Here is a 21,869-nt window from a genome sequence, read left to right on the forward strand (position 1 = left end):
GTTTAACAACAAATGGGGAGAAATGGAAAAAATGTTGATGAAAGAGCTACAAAAAGGCTGCGTAAAAACGTTGCATTATTCTTACCTTCAAAGACGAGCCAGCAGAATGCACTCTGCTTCAGGATTTACATGTTACAGCAGCAATAGAACATCTTAGATAAGGGTCCAAGTCAAAAATCTTCCGGTTTGTACTCCTCACTGCAAAAAATTAAATGAAAAAGAAAAATTCAGGAAAAAGTCAATTTTTAGATGAGGTCTATTTGCAGGGAGGTTAGATTAATTTTTTTTATTCATCTCTGATTTATTTAATGCACCATATTTTTTTCACAGTTTCTTGCATAGTTTGGCCAGGGGTTCGACTTATACAGGTACTCAGGAGCAACTTATATGTGATTTAAAATATATATATACATTGGATCAAATATTTAATATTTTTCCACTAACAATCAGTTGCCCTTTAGCGCAACTGGTCGCTAAAAGTCACAGTTGGTGTGTGTATCAGTATTTACTACGGACAGCACTAGAGAAGAAGAAGCGCCGTCCAAAACACACATGATAATTGTTATCCACCTGAACTTTATGATATATCCCTTGTGCTATTCTAGGCACTTTAACATTGGGAGTTGGGTCATCTAGACCCACTAGACAGTGCTCTGAACCTTTTTTCTTCAAGGATTTCTGATCTTCACTGGTGTCCATGGATTACATGAAATCTTTCCACCTTTATCCACCTTTGTCATGGTAGGGAGAACACGTCAATGGAAGGGTGGGGTCATCTAAGATAGCACAAGGGATATATTTTGTTTTTTATTTGCATTGAGACATTATTATAGTTTTTATTTTGCCGTTTTTCAGACTAATGCCGGACAGCAATTCATTAAACTGGGTTACACGGAGATGGAGGTGCTGCTGATAGCGTCATCATTCAAATGCAGTTGATGGGAAACAGACTGAATGTTTTCATAGACCCAGACTCGCATGCGTGATTACCAATGGTTTTCTGGAGCTCCTAAAAATAAAATAAAGCTGAAGCAGATCAAACGGTCTTTCGCACAAGTCCCACCACGTGAGAAAAACGTCCTACTAAAAGTTACAAATTTCAGAAAGGTAAAGTTTTATTTGATCATTTTTAATGCTCAACTTTTGTGCAAAAATGTGATTTTCTACACATAAACATGTGCACTTTAAAAAAGTATTTAAAAAATAGTTTTTTTTTTAAATTCAGTTTACTCAACTTGGATTTTTGAAAAAATGTGAAGGCTGGTGCAGGTCAGCCATATTTGTTCTTATTTGTTTTATTTTTTGGCACTAAAATGTATGTTTATCATTGGACTATTCACTTAAATGCACCTTAAGAAAATAAAGTTAGAGAAAATTAAGCAATGGAATTTTTTTACAATTTTTTTCAGAATTACTGAAAATATAATTTATTGTGGTATATCGTATTATTATATCGTTATTGTGATATAAAATAATTTATATCATGAAAAATGATTTTTTTTCCATATGTGAAGCAAAAAGCTTGACGATAGCTTCTCCTCCACGTGACGGAAGCGTCTAGTTTTTGAACACGTTTTCAGACAACCATCGAATTTGACGCACTTCAAAACAGAGAGTGAACACAAATTTAACATGTGAATTACGTTCGGTGTAAAGGCAGTACTTCAGGCTTGGCGGATTTGTTCAGAAGCGTAGTACTTTTCTTCCTAAAATGCAAACCTATCTATGTTTTTTTCTTCTTTATTATCTTTGTTTGTTTGTTTGTTTTGCACCTGCGACTTAAACTCCTGAATATATGGTACAGATTGCCGAACTGTCTGTATACAACATTCTAGTTTCCAATAAGCTACTTAGCTTGAATCAATCCTGCAAAGCAGAAAGCTCATGTCTGATGATCGATCCTCCTTCACAGGAAATCTCATCCATATGCTGTTGCTTGTGGATATCAATGACATGAGGAACCTCAACCATCCATCACAGATGAAGTTCCTTCTTCCTCTTTTTTTTTTTTTTGCATTTATGTTGTCTTTTCATAGAATACATTATTTTTTCTGCTCCAACATGTTTCCCCCTCTCTGTCATTATCTATCCTCCTCTTTTTTCTTCTCTCCCTGATGCCCTTTCAGGCCTCCTCCTTCAAAGGATAGAGGACACAACTAAAACAAAGGCTGCCTTTATACCCGCTGAGCCAGCAGGAAGGAGGGAAGGAGTGCAAGAGATAGAAAGAAGAGTGGTGTTCAAAATGATGCTAAGGGAAAAAGAATGAGGGCAAAGAGTTAGGTGGATGGGAGTGTGAGTATATGACAGGGCTAAAAAAAAAAAAATGAAGGCAACAGAGTGTGAACAGGTAGAAGAGAGGAATGGGAGACGGTGATGGATGCCGGATAAAGAAAGGTTAATGCAAGCGGAGAATGTGGATGCCATTGATTTAAAAGTGAAAAGGTGACAAATGAGAGATGTTTAACATGATTTCAGCAGGACAGCATGTTTGGCTGATTTAAGAGGCTTTAATGATACCTTCAGTAATACAACTAATAGTTCTCTTTGCCCAATAAAAACATTTGTATTTTGATAAAAACTAGACATCTATGTATTTGTGGTTGTAGTGGGAGGTGAGGTTACAAAGAATTTACACTCAGTTTCTACAAAAGAACATTATAGACCCCATCTGATCATCTTTTAAGCTGTTTTTAAAGCATTCCAAGTGTTGTTGTTTTTTTGAAAAACGATTATGCAGTTTTTAGCGACATAAAAAGCATAAATATATATATATATATAATGTCTTTCTTTTCTAGGACATTGTTTCTTAAGAAAGGCAGGAGTTCATTAAAAATTCACTTCTGAGTTACGGGGCGTGGAGCAACCTCACCCCCCGTTCCCCTCCCAGTTGCTGAGAGCTCTCTGTTTACATGCTCTCCGGCTAGCTTACACTGCCACGATGTACAATTTGTGATACATGTGTAATATACGTAATTCAGAAGTGTTTCTTGCGTTTGTTAATGGTCGATGTGCACAGATGTCCGTTGAGGGTTTCGGCCGATGGCTCCTTGTGCAAATTCAGTTTTGAGCTGTAAAATCCTTTTGGTCGGTTGAGAATGACGCAGTTAATGCGTAGTTTAAGTAGTTCATACGCAATTATTAAGTTGAATCATTCGCAGTTGTGCCTGATGCGTAGTTTTTCACGCATGTACCTCGCTGACCCCCTCCCCAGCTGCAGGTCCCACCAGGGGTAGGACCCCCACCGGGCTTCCTCAGCTGGTACTTAGCAGCTGACTTAGAACTGATGCAGACCAGACCAAATAGAACACGCAATCTTTGCGTGTTCTATTTGTATTATTTGTACTTCTGCACCTCGGACAAGGATGATAAAGATGCTGATGGACCTAGTTGTCCAGAAGGGAAAGCATCGGAATGGAGCGGAGCAGGGAGATTGTGGACCACTCATTTAATCCTCCTTCCTTTCCCCATTACCAAGAGCTCAGAGCAAAGAGCTTATGGCCCACCCACAAATCAGTTCTTTTTCTTTTCTTTTTTTTTTTTTTTAACTTGTCCTGTCCAACAGCTGAGCAGACAGATGAGAGCTGAAAGCCTCTTGTGTTAGACATATTTTACTGTTACATTAGTGGTTAGGAACCTTTTGACACACCAGGTGTATATTTGAATTAACCCTTTTTGTAATTTAGGCTAAACTTTATTCATCTTACTACTATCTGTAACAGACTTGTGTTGGACCGGACGGAAATGAAAAGAAGGGAAAAAGAGAGAGAGGGAATCTCATTTTATTTTCTAGGTCAAAAATAGGAACTTTTCCAACTGGATTTTTCACCTGACCCTGATTCATAACAATTTAAAATGCACTCAGATATGCAATTTTAAACCTAATTTCTTATATAAAGAAACTGGCACAAGAACATTTTAAAAACACCAAAAGCACCATCTTCAATGGAGTGGGTCTTTAATGATGAGCTAAAGCAGCTAAAATCAGACACCTGAGAGGAAATTTCAAGAGGAACTGAATCAGGGCAACCATTTTTTTTAAAGCAGCTTTTTAAATATTCTTGACATCAAAGTCAGTGAATATTTCCACTTAAATGTTTCTTTTCTTTCCCTTTTTGTCTTGATTAATTTCTTTTACTGTCACAATTGAAGTCTCCACAGTTCATCCCCAGCATCTGTTCTCAGCAGCTTTTAGCTTTAACATTGGCCTGTTTGGTTTGGAGATCATGTCTGAGTAATTCACTTGTTTATGAAAACATTTCTGATGTCCTCCCAAACATACTTTACACTAAACCCGAGTAGAAAAATGCTAAGCTATGCAACTTATGAGTAGACATAAAAAATAACTCAGTAGGAAACCAAGATAGTCCAATTCACTGGCAAAGAAATGGTACAAAAACATGGTGTAGTAAATAAGTATTAATAGAATAGAAAAAAAAAACTTTATTTGTGACTTGGTTGAGTCATTTTAATGTTTCAGCAGGAAAAGAAAATACAGAGAGGAAAAATTTTTGAAAAATAACTACAAATATTCAAAACTAGAATCTTCCAGTGGAAAACTGATGTTAAAATGATTGCAGTGATTCACTGGGATTTGCTCGGATTCTACTGTCTGTAATTTACAGGAGTTGACGAGCCATTAACTATTTTATACCTTTTTATTAGTTCGACTTGCTTTGGTCAACCCTAGAACAAAGTTAGCAGCTTTTCTGCAACCCTTCAGGCTAAAAGAGCCATGCAAAGAGAGATGCAAAATCCCACTTCAAGTTAAAAAAATACTCAAAGTTTTTGTGGCCATGAAGCCATTCATTTACAAAAACTAGCTTTTAAATATTTACAAAAATTAAAATATAACAAGAATATTTTTTTCTACTTTAACTTTTCTAACTTTAACTTCTTTTACTCTTGATAGCAGCACATCTGAGTTCCTTTCAAAACAAAATTCACCCCGTTTCAAGTCATACATGGTGCTTTTTACTATTATGGATGGATGGATGGATGGATGGATGGATGGATGGATGGATGGATAGATGGATGGATGGATGGATGGATGGATAGATGGATGGATGGATGGATGGTCAATAAAACCTTTTGCCATCATTTTGCTCAGTTATCTGACATGTTAATTTTTTTTAAACACAAATTGTTAACATAAGTGAACAAAATTAATTAATTGAAATAAATTAATGAAACTTACAAACTCATAATTTCTTTAATTAACTTGCTTTTTTCCCCTTTTCTTTAAAGTCTAAAATCCATAAAAAAGAGCCTCATTCTGTAGCTTCAGGTTGCAGACCCCTAGACTAGTCTAAAATACACCAAATCAGATAAATATTGAACAGAAAAATCTCACTTTGGAAGATTTTTGGAATTCCCCATATGCTAAGTGTGGGTTGTCATGAGAATCGTATGGCTCTGTGAAAGACTGGGATTGCAGTTTTCAGGTTCACAAACGTTGCACACTGTGAATTGCCCCCACTGAGGGGCTCAGCCATTTGCAACACTGCTTTCATTTGCAAGAGAAGTGCTGCTGCAAATCACCAAACACGATTCAGAATAACTGTTGATCCAGCAGGACTCATTTCAGTTTACGTGAAGGCAATGTGTGAAGTCTGCATTTAGAATTTTAAATATTGAAAAACCTAGCTTGCAAAGTGGTAGGAATTAGCTACTACAGTCGCACAAACTAGATTTCTATCTGCAGTGCAGCAGCAAACGGTGCTGGATTTCAACTACTTCACACTCAAGAACTCAAATGAGACTTTTTTGTGGAGTCTAACAATTTTTTTTTCATGTTTTCATGCCATCTTCATGAAAGATAAATAAAACTTTAATTGTAACTGTAAAATTAGTTTTTGGAGATTAAGACAAAATTAAAAACGTAGCCCTTCTCTGAGGATCCTACATAACCTACTTAGATTCAAAGGCATGCAGATGTGGTCTGCAAGAACGTTCTTTTCATCGTGGTAACAAATATGTATTGTATGTTGAACAAATGAAGAGTTAAGCCACCAAATTCCAATCTTTGCTTGGAAATACAGGGACCTGATACAGGTCCAGAGGGGACATGTATGGAATTTTCATCTCCATTTCTGTCTTGTGTTTGGCTACAGATCCTCATTTCTGGTCTTGTGAGTCTGTATCTGGAGACCTGGGAGTGAACCATTGACTCGGTATGAGGATTGTTACTCAGTCATTCTATTTTTAAGGCTTCTTGCTTTGCTACCTTTTTTAATTTTTTCTTGTTAATTCAGATTTCATGATATTTTTATTTATTGCACGTTTTTTAAAATATAAACTGACCAATCAGATGGCTCAGTAAAAGTATGTGGTCTCACATGTTCAAAACATTTGATTGACAGATTCTCTCAAGCCCGCTTTCAGTTGTAGGGGTGTGGAGTTCCTGATTGGGGAAAGTGCTTGCCATAGTATTGAAGACTCAGACTGACTCAGACCAATCACTATTTACTGACGTCGTCTGGTTCCAACATGTCGGTGACCTTAATGCAAAAAAAATGACAACTGAATTGACTTTACTTGGTTGGACCTGGAAGTAAACCACTATCTATGGGTGATGTCACACTCACTCTGTCCAGTTCTCCTATACAGTCAAAGGAGTGATCTCTAAGATTCATGAGAGTTATTGTCCAACTCTTTCTTAGATGAGGAACGTCTTAAGAGTTACAGGAAAAAGAGAATGTATGTCAGAAGAAGTGTCCCCAGAACAAACATGTTTTTGTGATGTTCAGGAAAGAAAGAACAGTGTGGACAGGCTTGTCCTATAAAGGTTTCTGATAAACACAAAGTAGGACTTCTTTCCTGTCTTGCTTTCTTGTCTGCTCAGGTGAATTCCTTTGCTTTATCTTTCTGTACAACTTCAATGGTTTGTTGTTATCTTAATAAGACTCTTTACTTTTTTGTACCTGAATAAATAATTGGACCAGACTTCTCTTTATTCTGTTTTTAACCCTTCAACACCAGAGCTTTAGCTCCAGTGTTGACATTCTTTTGACTACTGTTTCTTCAACTGTTTACTCAAATAAAGCAATTCCAGTGAACTCTGATGTGGAGAAAAGCAGGCTTGCACTGATATGCAATACATTAGTAAAGTACTTATGCAATCAACTTAAATCAGCTGATTCTGGCGTGGAAAAAAGCAGCTTTACCTTATAACTGTGTTGCATATTAGCGCGAAGCCGATGTGAAAAGTCACTTTTCTCCCCATCAGAATCAGCTGATTCACATTGATTGAATTGATAGTCTACTTTCTCCAACTCTTGAAGATAATAATAATGGGGTAAGTGTTTAGATGAGGTCAAACTTTCATTTCTGATCTGCAAGTTATGCAAAGCTTTCATGTAGACAGACATGATTGTAAACTCCTTTCCTAGGACTTTCTGACAAACCAAATTAAAGACCTACTGGAATAAGATGGCCCAATATGGCCCACTTGCACTTTCCTGCACAAACATATCTGCTTCATGCGACCTGTCAAAAAAAATGACCATGGTAACCGTATTTAAAACGGATTCTTTCCTATTTGTTTAGATGCAGAATGTTAAATATCTAGATACCATGATGCATCTGCTTTCAACACTCGTTTTTGTGTTACTTTTTAACCCTTGTGCTATCCTAGGCACTTTCGTTGGGAGTTGGTTCATCTAGACCCACTAGACAGTGCTCTGAACCTTTTTTCTTCAATGATTTGTGATCTTCACTGGTGTCCATGGATTCCATGAAATCTTTCCACCTTTATCCACCTTTGTCATGGTAGGGAGAACACGTCAATGTAAGGGTGGGGTCATCTAAGATAGCACAAGGGTCATAGGATACATTCTGATGCTGAAACACCAACGTTACAAACAGACTTACAGATCAAACTCCTCAAGCCTCTGCATCATGAAAATAACAACAACTTGTGGGTTTACGCATACAACTCTATAGGCTTTGAAGAAAGCATAATTGGGTATTGATCTCACTTCCTCAATAGAAAGGTATATCCTGTGGAAAGTTAAATAAATTGAAACGTTTTTTAAAAAACGCAGATCTATTTTTCTTTTGAATCAGTGGTCATGACATAATTTCCTTGATTTAGTTCTTTTTACTTTCACAAACTGTGGGCAGCAGCCATAGCATTCCTTCATATTTGATGACTATTTTAATTTTTCCAGCCAGCATCTATAAGCTCCCAGAATTCCCTCTGGGAAAACTAGACCGCCAATGTCATTCCTCAATCAAAAATCTATGCAGCCGTAAATAATTCCAATAAGACAAACATTCTACTACACAGCCCACACAAGTGGTAGATTTGTTTCAAGTTTGTTTCAAAACGGTAATGTGAAAATGCAAAACACATATGTTCTGGATGTGACAATCCTATGGGATCACACTTGTAAAGATGCTTTGGTGTGTTTGACTGCAAAAGAAACCAAAGTGCCAACATTTACAAATAATCCCTGTGAGATTTGTGTTTTTTTCTCTGTCTGTTTGCATGTAATGCTTGACTGAGTCAATAGACTGAGCCAATTGCCAGCCAGCTAAAGCAAGTCATAGTGAATTATTAAAGCAGGCCTTCAAGCAGGAGAGCAGCACTTGGGCCTAAGTTTGTAACCATCTATCAACACAAACACACAAATATATATAGAAACAAATGCCTGCCAAAAAAACTTTGTGTTGAAGATGTTGACATTATAAACAATATTTAATACACGTGGTCCCCAGCAGTGATCAAAGAAACTAATCAAAGAGTAAAAGTCACTTCTGCTCCATTCCAAACAATAAAGCTGATGCAAATGCAAAGAGAACTGTGAAAGCACAAGACAAAGTATGAGAAGTCAGACTTGCAGGTGAGGTCACTATGAATTTCATGACTGCAAATTCTATCTACACACGTTCCTGACATAAATAGACCTCTTGCTCTCTGACCCAGGTTTTTAAAATCTTCCACACTGCTTGTTGTAGTAACTGGTTGAGTCATAAGTTCCATATTCAACTAACCTCAAGCGTGATTAACCCTTGTTTTATCTTAGGCATTTTTCCATTGGGAGTTGGGTCATCTAGACCAGTGTTTTTCAACCTTTTTTGAGCCACGGCACACTTTAACCTTGACAAAAATCCCGCGGCACACCAGCATCCCAAAAAAAAAAAAAAAAAGCAGAAACTCATAGTCTGTTTTGATCTACACCCCCCCCCCCCCCCCCCCGGCAATCTGACGTGCATTTTTGTGATAAATGTGGCAGAAAAAGCAGGAAGTTGCAGATGTTTTTTCTAAAAGATGTAATAAAAGTTAAGTTACATACAAACTGTATATCCGTTGTGGTTTCAATCCGTGTAACAAGGACGACTCATGTACGCTGAGGCGCTGTCCCAATGCATCATGGGAGATGTAGTGTGAATACGGCGAGAAAACGGCAGAAAGACTTGCGTCTCTGAGCTTCATGGTTTTGTTCACTTGTTCCAGTCTGATACCAGATTCTGTGGAAAGCTACACCGCTAAAGACGAGCTTTAGCTGGTGTTTTTGTGGGAAATGAGTGAGTTATGAGCTAAATTGGAACAAGGAAGTGAAGACTTTTAACACTTCTGATTGGTCAGACTGATGACATGTGATTAAGCCTTCAAGAATGATTGGTGGAGTCGTGGAGACAGTAAAAGCTGCGGGACTTTTCAGAAAACAGTTATAGCTGCAGCTAAATCGCGCTGCCGTCATTCTTATCAAAATGTCTTTAATAGAATCAATTAAACACAAAGAAAAAAGTATTTTATGATCTTTTATATTCCTAACTACTCAGTGTTTTATCAGGACCTGTTTGGATGAACAAAAAGCTGATTTCCTGGAGATGGTTAATGTTTTTAGATCAGTTAATGAGGGCAATTTTCCACGGCACACTTGACCATCTTCCACGGCACACTAGTGTGCCGCGGCACACTGGTTGAAAAACACTGATCTAGACATATGTTGTGACTTGGATCACAAAGATGTGGCAGAGGCCAAACACAGGTAAAAAGAAGACCATTGACTTGTTTGTTTAAGTGAATTTAAATACTGAATAGCCAAATATAATAATTGCACTGCTAGAATTTCCTTTCATTTTTGATAAAATACATTTTACCAACAGTAGCACAAAAATCTACGATAATATCTCTGTACACAATGCAGCTCTAAATATGCACTGTTGTCAGGATGTGTTAAAGGCATTTCCTAAAAGCATCAAATCCTGCTCACATGCCGAGCAGCTCATTGGTGTAAACCTTTGGTTACTTAACACTTTTCTGAGGTGTCTGGCTGCATGGATACATTTTTTTTTTTTAAATAATGATGTAAGTTGAGAAAATAGTGGTAAATTCTCTGTTAAGTACCATCCATCCATCCAGATATACCACCTGGACAAAACTCACGACACACGTCCATGTAGACTACTGTCCAAGTCTGACTTTTTACTGTAAAAGGTCAAGAAAAAATATTCCAAGACACACATTTGACCTTTTATTTGTCATTCTTTCCTTATTTCCTGCCAACTCAGTTCCACCTCATCCCAAATCCTCTCTGCCTGCTGCTCTCTTCCTTTATCCATACACCCATCAGTCTCTGCCCACCCAACACCCTCTGCCTACCCATCATCCTTCACTGTGTCTGCTTTCATCCACCCCCTTTGGCTGTGCTATGAGTTATTTTGAAAATCCAAAAATGGATCAGACTCTTCTTTGTTCTGTGAGTGTCAAAATGTACAAGTCCCATTTAAAGAGTTTGGATATAACTTTAATATTAATATGTACACAAACACACTGAACATAAGCATGTTACTGTTTGCTTATGGGAAAAAAAATCCCATAAGGAGAATGAAATCATTTAGTATACTGCTATATATTCATTAGGCCAGTAGGTGAATGCATCTGCACGATCATTCCGCTGTGGCAATAAGGATTAAAGGAAGTGGGGGGGGGGGGGGGGGGGGGGGCTAAAGGTGGAGCAGTGACAATCCCATCACAGTGAGGTAACACAGTGCAGGGTTTAAGTGTACTCTGCTTTTTTTTTTTTTTTTCACCAACCTACACACTTCTACCTAAAACTATACACACAAAGATGCACAATCTGCCCTTCAAGAGGGGATTCTCTTAAAATCCCCCAGATATTGACTGCTCTGCACTTAAGTGCTTTTCACACTAACAGATATAGAGGAAAAGGGTGCAGTGCGAAAGGCCACCGAGCCGGTTTCAGACCGCCTCACTAAGTCACTTTGAAAAATAACTGAAAGCAGCAAAAACGCTGCACTACCTACGGTGGCATCGAAGTGCAAATCACACCAAGAAATCACTAACTGCAAAACGTAAAAGAATATTAATAAAAAAGAATAATAATAAAAAAAATTACATTTAAGAAAAAAGGAAAAATTCCAGAAATAATCACAATTCCAAAAAAAGGAAAACAAATGATTCCAGAAATCAAAATGAAATATTAAAAAAAAACGAAATCAGAAAATGTAGGTAGTATGGAGTCAGGATTCAAGCTTCTGTCTCCCCACAGAACACAGTTGCACATGGATCCTCCTCTTCCTCGCAGATGGAACATCACTGATTGGATGATTACGTTTGTCTGTCATTTCATCCCAAAGTTATTTTGTATGAAGCAATACTTTCAATGCTCTGCAATAATCCTAAAAGTTTTACAGTTATGCAGACACTGAGGAAGCATTTGAAAAAACTCAAAGGTCATAAATCTAATGTCATTCTCCAATCAGTGATGTCCTGTTGTCCCTACCTTTTCTGGTTTCTTATTGTGTTTCATTTTTAACAATTCATTTTGACTTACAAAATGTTTTTGTTTTCTTACGTTTTGGTTTCTGGCATTTTGTTTAAACTTTAAAAATGTATTTTATTTCTTTCTTGTATTGTTGTGATCTTTAATATGCGTTTGCCTTGGGTTATATGGACTTCAGGGCTACAGTACGTACCTCTGTGTAGACACAGACCACTGGGGTGCTAGTTTAAAAATCCAACTCTCCAAGACCTCAATTAGTGTGTTTTAGAGGTAAAGTGGAAGATTGTAGGGTGGGTTCCTGCCCAAATATATTCAACCCCACATTTCTCCTGGTGATTAAGGTTTACATTATTTCCACAACCGTAATTCCTCAACCGATTACCTAAATAACTTGATTCCAGCAGATTCTGAAGTAGAGAAAACCTTGCGCTGATTAGTGAAGTCTTCAAGCACAAATAAGCTGATTCTGTCATGGAGAAAAGGGGCTTTGCGCTGTTATACAACACTTCCCGTTAGTAATGTGAAATGCAAAACCCCTTTTCTCTGCTTCAAAATCAGCCCTGCGTTGATCGCATTAACGGGGGAGGAGTTACGGCATGTCAAAGAGTGTATATGTTATTCAGGAGTCACAGGTGACATTCAGGATTCAAATAGGCTCAAATTTTCCTTAACCTTACACAAATGTAAAATAAAAAAAATCCCCACTTGTTATTTTCTGCCATTAGACTGAAACAGATCTTCCTCTTGTCGGCACTCATATCTCTCCATTTTGTTCCTTCAGCTCTATTCAGTCAGACGAACGTCTATTTTGGAGCCAAACATTTTTTTATCTACACTAAAGAACCGTCAAGGTCCAGATAATAAAGAGCTCAGACAAACTTTAATAAACTTTCAGAGGCGCAGCAGTGGTTTTGCAGAAGACAGAAATGTTTTTGTCCCAGACTGGGTCAAGACTACTGATTTAGTGCAAGCATGGCTTTATTAAAAGAACCTTTTCACATAACCCTGTGTTGCTAAGTAACCAGGAAATAACTGTATATCACTTTCTTCTTGGTGTCTGTCGCTGTGGGATCATCTATGTGCTGTAAATATGGCAATTATTTAAATTTTATGTCACATTCCACTTCTTCTGTGCATTGTATTGTCAAATAAAAGCCTTTCCGAGGTTAGCTTTCATTACTGATTCAGCAAATTAACTGCCAGCATGAGGCCAAACAGAAACATTATTAAAACTTGGTACAGATCTTTACAGGTTGGTCTTGTTAGGTCTGTCTTTTGTTTTCCATTTGCGTCTTGCTTTTCTGATGAAGAGGAATTGCTGTGGAATAATCACAGAGAAACGGACACTGCTAACAGACTCCCAGCGAGCTTCTATTCATCCAGACTCATTTGTGAAAATTGCTTGCATGCAAATTACAGGTCTATTTTTTTTGTTTTGTTTGAGAATGATGATAAACACAGGCGTCTTCCAGGGCTCCTGCAGGAGTCATTAAAGTGAGTAGTAGATAATGCACTATGCTGCATAGCAAAGCTTAGGAAATATGTTGAAACGGGCCCCAGAAATGAACCTTAGATCTTACACATTTATGGATCCCACTCTGATATGAATTATAGATGAAATCCAATCATTAAAGACACAAATAGCAAGTCAACTCTCAGCTTCTCTGATGTGGTCCCTGTCAATTGCAAATGCGATTCAATGTGCTTCCAAACAACTTTAAAAGCCACAAGTTAGGAATTCAGCCTCATGGAAAGACTTAGTCAAAACTGCTCCTAAGCGTGGATCTCACGCTTTATCACATCTTTTCTGCTTTTTAAGTTATTGGAGACAGAAATGAAGGTTTTTTCTAAAAAAAACCTTGCTGTCTGTGTTCATACAATCATGGAAAACGCCCTCTTTGAAGCCCTAATGCAAGATAGCAAACCTGCCAGCGAGGCTGTTTAGCGTTCTGCTGTCAACATGAGCCTCACCAGCACTGGTGGAAAGCAAAACATGCTTTTTTTTTAACCTCATGTGGGCTTGAATGCTTCCATGAAGCAGGTGGTCCAGGCATATGTAAGAGTAATCCACTCAGAATAATACTGTTAGTTGTTTCAGACGGTTAGCCCTACTGAGCTGCATTGCGGCGATAAGTCAGGCGGAATTCATTCTCCCGGTCTGACTAAACAGATGGCTCGCTCCTTGAAAAAAGGGAAAATGTGAATAAAATAAGGTAATAAAACCTCCCCATGAACAGGAAACATTTATTTCAGGGAAAATACAGATGTCTGCAAACAAAAACCGCACATGAAACAGTAGTTCAATGGTCTTTTTGTTGTTAAAAATCTATGCTTGATTTCACATTTCCTTGTGCTAATAGATTGTTGTTTATGAGTGCAGAAACACTTTAAAAACTGAGAAGAGTGTAGAAACCAAATGATAACAAAATATAAAAAAAAAAAAAAAAAAAAAAAAACCGGCTCAGCACAGAAGGCTACTGAAATAAAGAAATCAATAACCTTGAAACCCCCAGAATTCTTAGCAGCAACTGTTTTATGACTTTTAGAGGAACCTGGAGCTAATTCACGCTAGGGCTAAAGCCTTCCCACATCAATCAGTGCTTACAAGAAGACATTTGTGTCAAAGAAGAGTGTGTTCCTCATAGTATGTGTTGTTTAACAGATTTTGCAATATATTTTAATCAGAACATATTTTATTGGTTCTACTGTTAGAATCAGTGGCGATTTCTTTAAGACTGCAAGGGAAGCTAGGCTTCCCTTATAAGGTCACAAAATTAATGGTAAAATATGTACTATTATATTAACATTTTATTGACTAAAAATGCGTTAGAAAACGTTCATCTCAAAGAGGAGTTCGTACAGAATCAGTTACATATAGCAGGTCGGCTGACTCGATTTCCTTCTCATACATTCCCGCAGCGTCACAGTGCATTTCCCTATTGAAGCCCCGCGTCCATTGACTTCAATGGGGCTGCTTTGAACGTTTTTTTTCAGCGCTTCGAAACTAGACGGTCATTGGATAAACGCTGCGATTATGTCCCGCCCACAGACGCTCAGCGTCTCTGGGGGTAAATGGGGAGTGGGCTGGCCCGGACTCCGAGCTTCTGAGTGATGATTGGAGGGTCTGTCCAAAGACTGCATCTCCTTCTGACTGACAGCGATTCTGTACTATAAGGAATCACTGAAGCTATTCACACTCAGTCCCATCGCAGATTTCTCAAGTTCAGTCAACATAAAAAGTGCTGCAAACTATTTCTTTGATATTTGTTTGGCAAATTGCTTGATTTTCATCATACATTTCACGCAATTATACACCACATTCCTTGTTTCAGTTTTACAGTTTCTTTTTTTTTTTTAGATCGTTCATTCATTCATTCCTTCATACATTCATATAATGTTAGTAGGGCAGAATTTACTTTTGAATAAATAGACAATTTTATGATGTAGGCCGAAAATGAGCTTCCCCCTCTCTGACAGACCAGTAGCCGCCACTGGTTAGAATATATCCCCGCTGGACGTCAGGAGATGTTTAAAGAAGATGGAACCAGAAGAGAACACATCTATCTATCCATCTATCTATCCAGTACAGGACAGCAATCTTTTTTAAAACATATCTTTACTTTTTGTGTATTTATTTTTGATTCATCACGATCAACGTAATGCGTACCCTTGGCATAGAGCTTTAAACTTTACTTTTTCCCAATCAATCTCTATTTTCTAAATCCTATTGATGTGGTCGGAGTATAAACCTTGGTCAGTGGGCTTCATTTTCACTGTTCACAATCCAGGGATTATCCATCTAGCGTATACATGTCAGTTTGTTCCCAACATAGGATGTGAATGCCACCTGGATGCCCAACTGGTAAGGCTTTATGAGCACATTCAATCAGGACAATGCCCAGTGAAATTGGAAAGTCTCTGGTCACAAGTGAGCCTCAGAGATACTATGAAGTGGATTTCCTCCTAAATCATTTCTGCAAATCTAAAAAAAAAAGCTTCAAATAGCTGAAGAAAGACCAGCAAAACCGTTCACCACATGAGACACATGGGCCTTTGATCTTTAGCCCCATGAAGCTGGGCAGTCTGCACACACAGTATTTGTGCATGTGTTATGCATAATTATGTGTTTCCCTGCAAAATATCTGTAGACTTCAAAGGAAATCAGACATGTGCACAGACACACACAGCACATCCCTTTATGTGAAAGATGTATCAGAATATATTGTCTGTGATAGTGTGTATCTGGGACCTAAATATATATTTCTGACATGTTTTGATATTTTGGGCAGAGTTGTTGTTGAATAGAAATTAGGAAATTCAGACAAACATGGCCCCAGGTTTTTCATTTTGGTATCAAAGTGCAGGCGGAATGTTTACAAATTGAATGCTTTCTTAAACACCAAATGATTTTTTTCATCGTAGAATTGGCACATACTCTGTACGTCCAAGGTTCACATTTGGCAGGAGGAATGTGTTGACGCTGATCCCGTCACCAGGCAACCGCCTCAGTCGAGTTGGAGTGGAGTAAATTCCTGCAGCAAAACAAAACAAGAAAATTACAAGAATGTTTTACATTTTTATTACTTAAAACGTTAAATTCCATGCAAAATCAAAATAACTCAAATGTTTAAAAAGAAATTGTTCAAAAGCTTAAGCATAATAATGTGTTTGAGAAGCTGCTCCGTGAACCTGAAACAGGAATAAAATGTTTTAAAGCTACGTTTACACCACGTTCAAGCGACCACTTCATATGTCTATGTGAATGCATGCAAACGTTCACTCCAGGCTTCTGTGGAGCGAACGCTTACATGTGTAGCTATGCAAGTTTCTAAAACAGTTTTTAGGCTCTATGTACCAAATGCGCATTTTCTTAAGTTAAACTAGGTTTAACTTTGACCAATCAGGGACACAGATTTGGTATGGATGTATGGATGGCGTCCCATTCAGTTCATGAATGTGCCAATCGTTGGATAGTTGATCATAAAGGAGTAATAAGCATTTGCTGTTCGTGCCCAGAGGGAATTATATGACACCAAGTCTTTCATTTATCAGAGTAAAGCAAGATTCACCAGATTTGCACCACTTTGCAGTTTTCCACCAAACCTCTTCCAGGCTGTGGATGGCAGACATGCGCTCGTAAACAGTAGAGAACGAAGAAGAAAGCCCTCCCTGCTCGTCCAGTGTGAACATCGTATGTTAAAAGCACATTCAAGAAGTGTCAGGACAGAACACAGGGCTGGACTCAGATGCAGAGTTTAAGAGTTTTTAATCTCTGAAAGAAGCTATAGCTATGGCACATGAATGAACCAAACAAACTGGCACAGGACAAAGGGAGACTCTATTTAAGACATGAGGAAGGGAAAACACGGGTGGAAACAATCAGGGAAGATTAGACAGTCACACCTGTAGGGAACACACAAGGGCAGGAAGAAACAAGGCCTGAAATGAGTTTGACACATTTAGCATGCGTTTAAGCGTGTTTCTCATGCCCCGCTGTGAATGTATAGCTTAAGAGTAACAGCTTTGGGGTTTTTGCATTTTAACTTATCCCTTGTGCTATCCTATGGGGTCCAGATGACCCGATCCTCACATTGATGTTTTATCTCTACCATTACAAAGGTGGATGAAGGTGGAGAGGATTTCATGTAATCCGTGGACACTGAAGATCAAAAACCATTGAAGAAAAAAGGTTCAGCACACTGTCTTGTGGGGTCCAGATGACCCCACCTTCTAACGTTTATTTGCCTTGGAGGCATGTTAACGTTCAAAGTGGGGTCATCTGGACCCCACAAGATAGCCCTAGGGGGTAAAGCAGAAAAATTGTGATATGAAAGTTAATTGCATTAAAGATTTCAGTTATTTTTGCTTTAAAATGGTCCCTAATCCTTTAATTTAAGAGCAGAGGACACAAATTTGGAATATCCTGTTTTTTGCCTTTAACCTTCTTGTACAAACCTTTCCTTTAGGAGGCCATCTGGGTTACATTGGGAAATGCAGGCCTGGGCTGCCCGCCAGACCATGATGCAATTTCACTATAACCAGTCAGACACTGAGCTGTACATGGGTCACAACCTTTAAATGCTTATTTTCCTCTTTTTTAGATGACTTGGCACATGCTCTACCTTGTTTGTGCTCTGAAAAAAGTCATCAAGGAGAAAATGTAAGGCCTGGAAAGGTGACAAAAACAGATCGAGTCTCGCTGTAGCTTTCATTGCTCTCTGACCTGCAGACTTCAGGTTTGCTTCCACCAAGGAGTTATCAACACTGTATTGCTGAGAATTAAAAAAAAAACGAAAAGATGAAAAGAATGAAAGATGGAAAGAAAAAGAAGAATGTAAATAAGGAGGAAAGCAAAAAAAAAGAGGAGGCAAAGAATTTTGTTTTAAAAGAGATGCATGGAAAAAACAAAGCAGAAAAAAAGGACGTACTGGTGTTTCTTATCTTTTAGTTAAAAATATAATTCAGTCACACAACTCATGGAGTAGAAAAGCTTTAATTGTTATATTTTCTTGAGTTTGGCATCATTTTTTAGTTTGGCACACGGCTCCGTTCAGATACAATAAAACAAGAACGCCATTGGAAACTTCAGGTACAAAACTACCCCTAATGGAGAGGAGGGTGGGGCGAAAAATGCAGCTCGCGGAAATTGATGACCCAAGGCGTAGAGCACGCACCTGGTTCTTTAAGTAGGTCACCGAACAGGTGAGTTAATTGGACTGAACCGTCCATGGGAAGGTGTAAACAGGTAAAGGCACTGCCGAGCTGCCTGCCTGAAATTCTCATTTTCATTTTTCTCTTTTTGTTTTTTTAATTGCTTAAAAACATTTTTTTATTTAGGTAAAAACAACAATATTAGAACAGATCTGCTAATGTGTTGATTTTGCACATCCTTCCTCATAAATGATTCCTTATGACGCATCGGTTAAAAAACGTTCCTTACAGGTCGCTTGCTGGACTGAAGTGTGAAGAGGCGAAAAGTTTGGAGTCTGCAGCTCAACTACATATGTTCTCAGTGGATCTCAGAGCTGTGTTTTCATGAAGACCAAACACTTCAGCTACCTTTGAAAAAGACCTGCTCGTGCTACAACAAAAACGAACTTCTGCCCGCGACTCACTACAGTGTCTGACAGGGAAGCACAGGTCTCCTTCAAACTTAGATTTGAACTTTTGAATCTGTGGTTTCCTGAAAGCCTTCTTTTTATCCATCATTCTTTGATCACAAAATTTGCTGCAGCAAATTTGGACAGCTTAATTCCCCAATGTTTGGTTTAGAAGAGGAGTCAAGAAATTAAAACACAATGATAACACAGCAAAAGAATAAAATAATGCTCAGTTAAGGTCTATTTGTTTTCCCAATCTTAAAAAACTGCAGATGTTTTTCAAACCTGTATTCTTGACCTGTTGACACCCGAGCTGTTTTTGAAATTGGAATAAGACTCTCCATGAACTACCGTAACTTTATTGTTTACATAATTAAGGCATTAACTTTTATTAACGCAATTAACTTTACTAATGTAAATATCACAAGAAAAAGCAGATGGCTGGATCCAAATGCAGCAGGTGTATTAGCTCAGTTAAAAGTCCACAAAGCTAAATCAGGGTCAGGCAGACAGGAGTCGATAACAGGCATGAGAGCATCAGAGAAGAGACAGAGTAGTCAAGACCCAGGCGAGAGTCAGGGCAGGCGGCAGGCAAACAGAATCAGAAACAGGGTCAGGAGACAGAAGATCAGGTCCAAATATAACACAAACAAACAATACTTCGCAGAGCTCAAGTATGCTGTGGTTGTTCAATGAATGAGATTCATCCAGGAAGTGTGCGCTGGGGTTTTCTGGGAGTTGTAGTATGGCTAGAACTCTAGGGACAGCTCCTGCCTAGGACCAAAGGAGGAGACAGAGCCCTTACTTCTGACGGTGAGGTTTTGCATAAAAACACACAAATACTTTCCTCCAAGTTAGAATCAGCTGATTTACATTAATAACACACACACATTTTAAACAAGTCACTACTCTAAAGTGTTGCATATCAAGGAAAAGCCGCTTTTCCGCATCAGAATCGGCTGATTTCTGTTAATTGCGTAAACACTTCACTACTGTAAAGTGTTGTGTATCAGTGCAAACCTGCTTTTCTCCGCTTCAGAGTCAGCTGATTTACATCAATGGAATGTAATGGTAGCAACTTTCAATTACGCTAACAATGGAAACACTGGAGCTAAAACTCTGGTGTTAAAGAGGTCATTTTTATGTTGTTATCTAATTCGTCTGCTATTCTCACATTCGTCTAGAAAGGCCCTCTAAATTTGAATTTATACACATTTTTGGCATCAAAACTGTTAATGGCATAATTTTCCAGTTTAGTAAATAGCTTTTTTTTAATTAGTTTAATTTCAGTTGTTATCATACTGGAAAAAATGTCAATCATTCCATTTCATAAAAAAGTCAAATCTAACACTCAACACAAGTTGATTGATCTGCAATACAGAACAAATGAAAGTATAAATCAATATACTAAAGATCTTCACTACACTTGGCCTGTGTGCTTTCAGACGTGCAGGCAGCAGCTGCTCTGGGAAAGCTTCCTTCCTAGAGATGAAAACATAAGACATAAAAGAGATTCTCAATACTATTGTGGCACAATAACGGTAAAAAAAAAAAAAAACCTTGAGCACACAGCAGAAAATCCTTTGATCATCTGGATTTTAAACATTTCAAGTGAATGTTCTTGTTATCAGCTCTTTGCTTTGGAATTAGCTTCCTTCCTGTCTTTAACACGGTGCAAAATTCACACAAATTTGCTAGAAATCTTCACTTTCAAAATAGGTCAAGTCCCTGTTTTGCTTGGAACAGCTCCTTAAGATTCCCGTCACTGCTTTCCTGCATGGTCCAACTCAACATTCAAGGTTTTTAAGCACCCCACTGTATTACAGTTTTTACGCCGCTGACCCTTCCTGACAGTCATGTCTAGTAGCTGGAGAGCCAAAGGAAAAATTGTGGAAACTGTTGGTATTTGCAGGCTTTTCATGTCTTTGAATTCCTCCAGACTCACGCTATTCCTTATGCATCCTGCACCTGGACTCTCCACTGATATAATTAATTCCCCAGGGCCCGACCATATCTCTAATAATCACTATTGAAGCCCATCCCTAAGCTTAACCTAATAAGGCTAACCTTGAAAACGTCAGGAGTGCACGGCTCAGCGCAGCTGTTGAGCTAAACATTCACAGTTCAAGGATGTTCAGAAAAGCATAGAGTTTCCCATCGCTCGCCTCATTTTTACTTATCTGTTCAAACAGCTGACAGGCAACAAACTGACTGTATTATTTATAATGCAAGAATAAATATTATCCAGTTTCCTTAATCTTAGCACTTATTAAAATTCTAAGAACTTTCTTGAATCCTTTGTAGTATTTTCATGTAGTGTATGTACAAATGTACTTTTCTTATGTTTAAGTTTATTTATATGGTAAATGTATGAATATATACCTAAATTAGATTTGATTTATGTATTGGGGTCTTCGCTGAGGCAATTGGTGGGCTGCCTTGGTCTCGTCAAGACCTGACCAAAGTTCTCCCAGGGGCGGGTCTTGGGGATGGGGGCCAGGGCTTACTCAGCGGGGAGCGGCGCATTCTTGGCTCCTCTCTTCTTGTGTGGGGCCTGGGGGCTTGCATTTTGGGGGATGGGGCACCTGGGCTGAGAAGACCTGGGGGGGGCTGGGGGACGGTTGTCTCATCACCCAGGGACAGTCTACCAGCTGACCCCCATTTTCCCTCTTCATCATACAATCAACTATTGGGGTGATGGGGGGGGGTCAGCCTGCAATGCACCTTGGAGGGGGGGGGGGGTCACCTGGCAGTGGTCCCCTCCCCTGGTTGTCGTATGGGAATGCCCCCCCCCCCCTCGGTTTTATTTGCACCTTAGACATGTAAAACAACATTTAGGGCCCCTTGGTGGGGAGGGTGATTGGACATCAGATGGCCCTATCCGCCAATTTTAACTTCATTAAAAGCATTAGTGTATTCACAATACCTGTAACTAGCTTGTTTGATACACATGATAAAAGAGACTGATACCGCTAACTCTACACCTTGTTAGTAACACTGAAAAAAGAACACTGTT

At 38.5% G+C, this 21,869-nt stretch overlaps 1 protein-coding gene across 1 annotated transcript in view; it reads right to left on the reverse strand.

The window, feature by feature from the left end:
• Window positions 1–21,869, reverse strand: part of lrfn5 (leucine rich repeat and fibronectin type III domain containing 5) — a 157,148-nt gene that overhangs the window by 85,752 nt on the left and 49,527 nt on the right. Inside the window, exons 2-3 of the mRNA XM_011490618.3 lie at window positions 16,189–16,285; window positions 86–198 (exon numbers count right to left, since the gene is read on the reverse strand). The gene's annotated coding sequence lies outside the window, so the exon portion shown is untranslated. The remainder of the gene's footprint in view (window positions 1–85; window positions 199–16,188; window positions 16,286–21,869) is intronic.

Source organism: Oryzias latipes, chromosome 22, assembly GCF_002234675.1.
Source record: "Oryzias latipes chromosome 22, ASM223467v1".
Lineage (NCBI taxonomy): Eukaryota > Metazoa > Chordata > Actinopteri > Beloniformes > Adrianichthyidae > Oryzias > Oryzias latipes.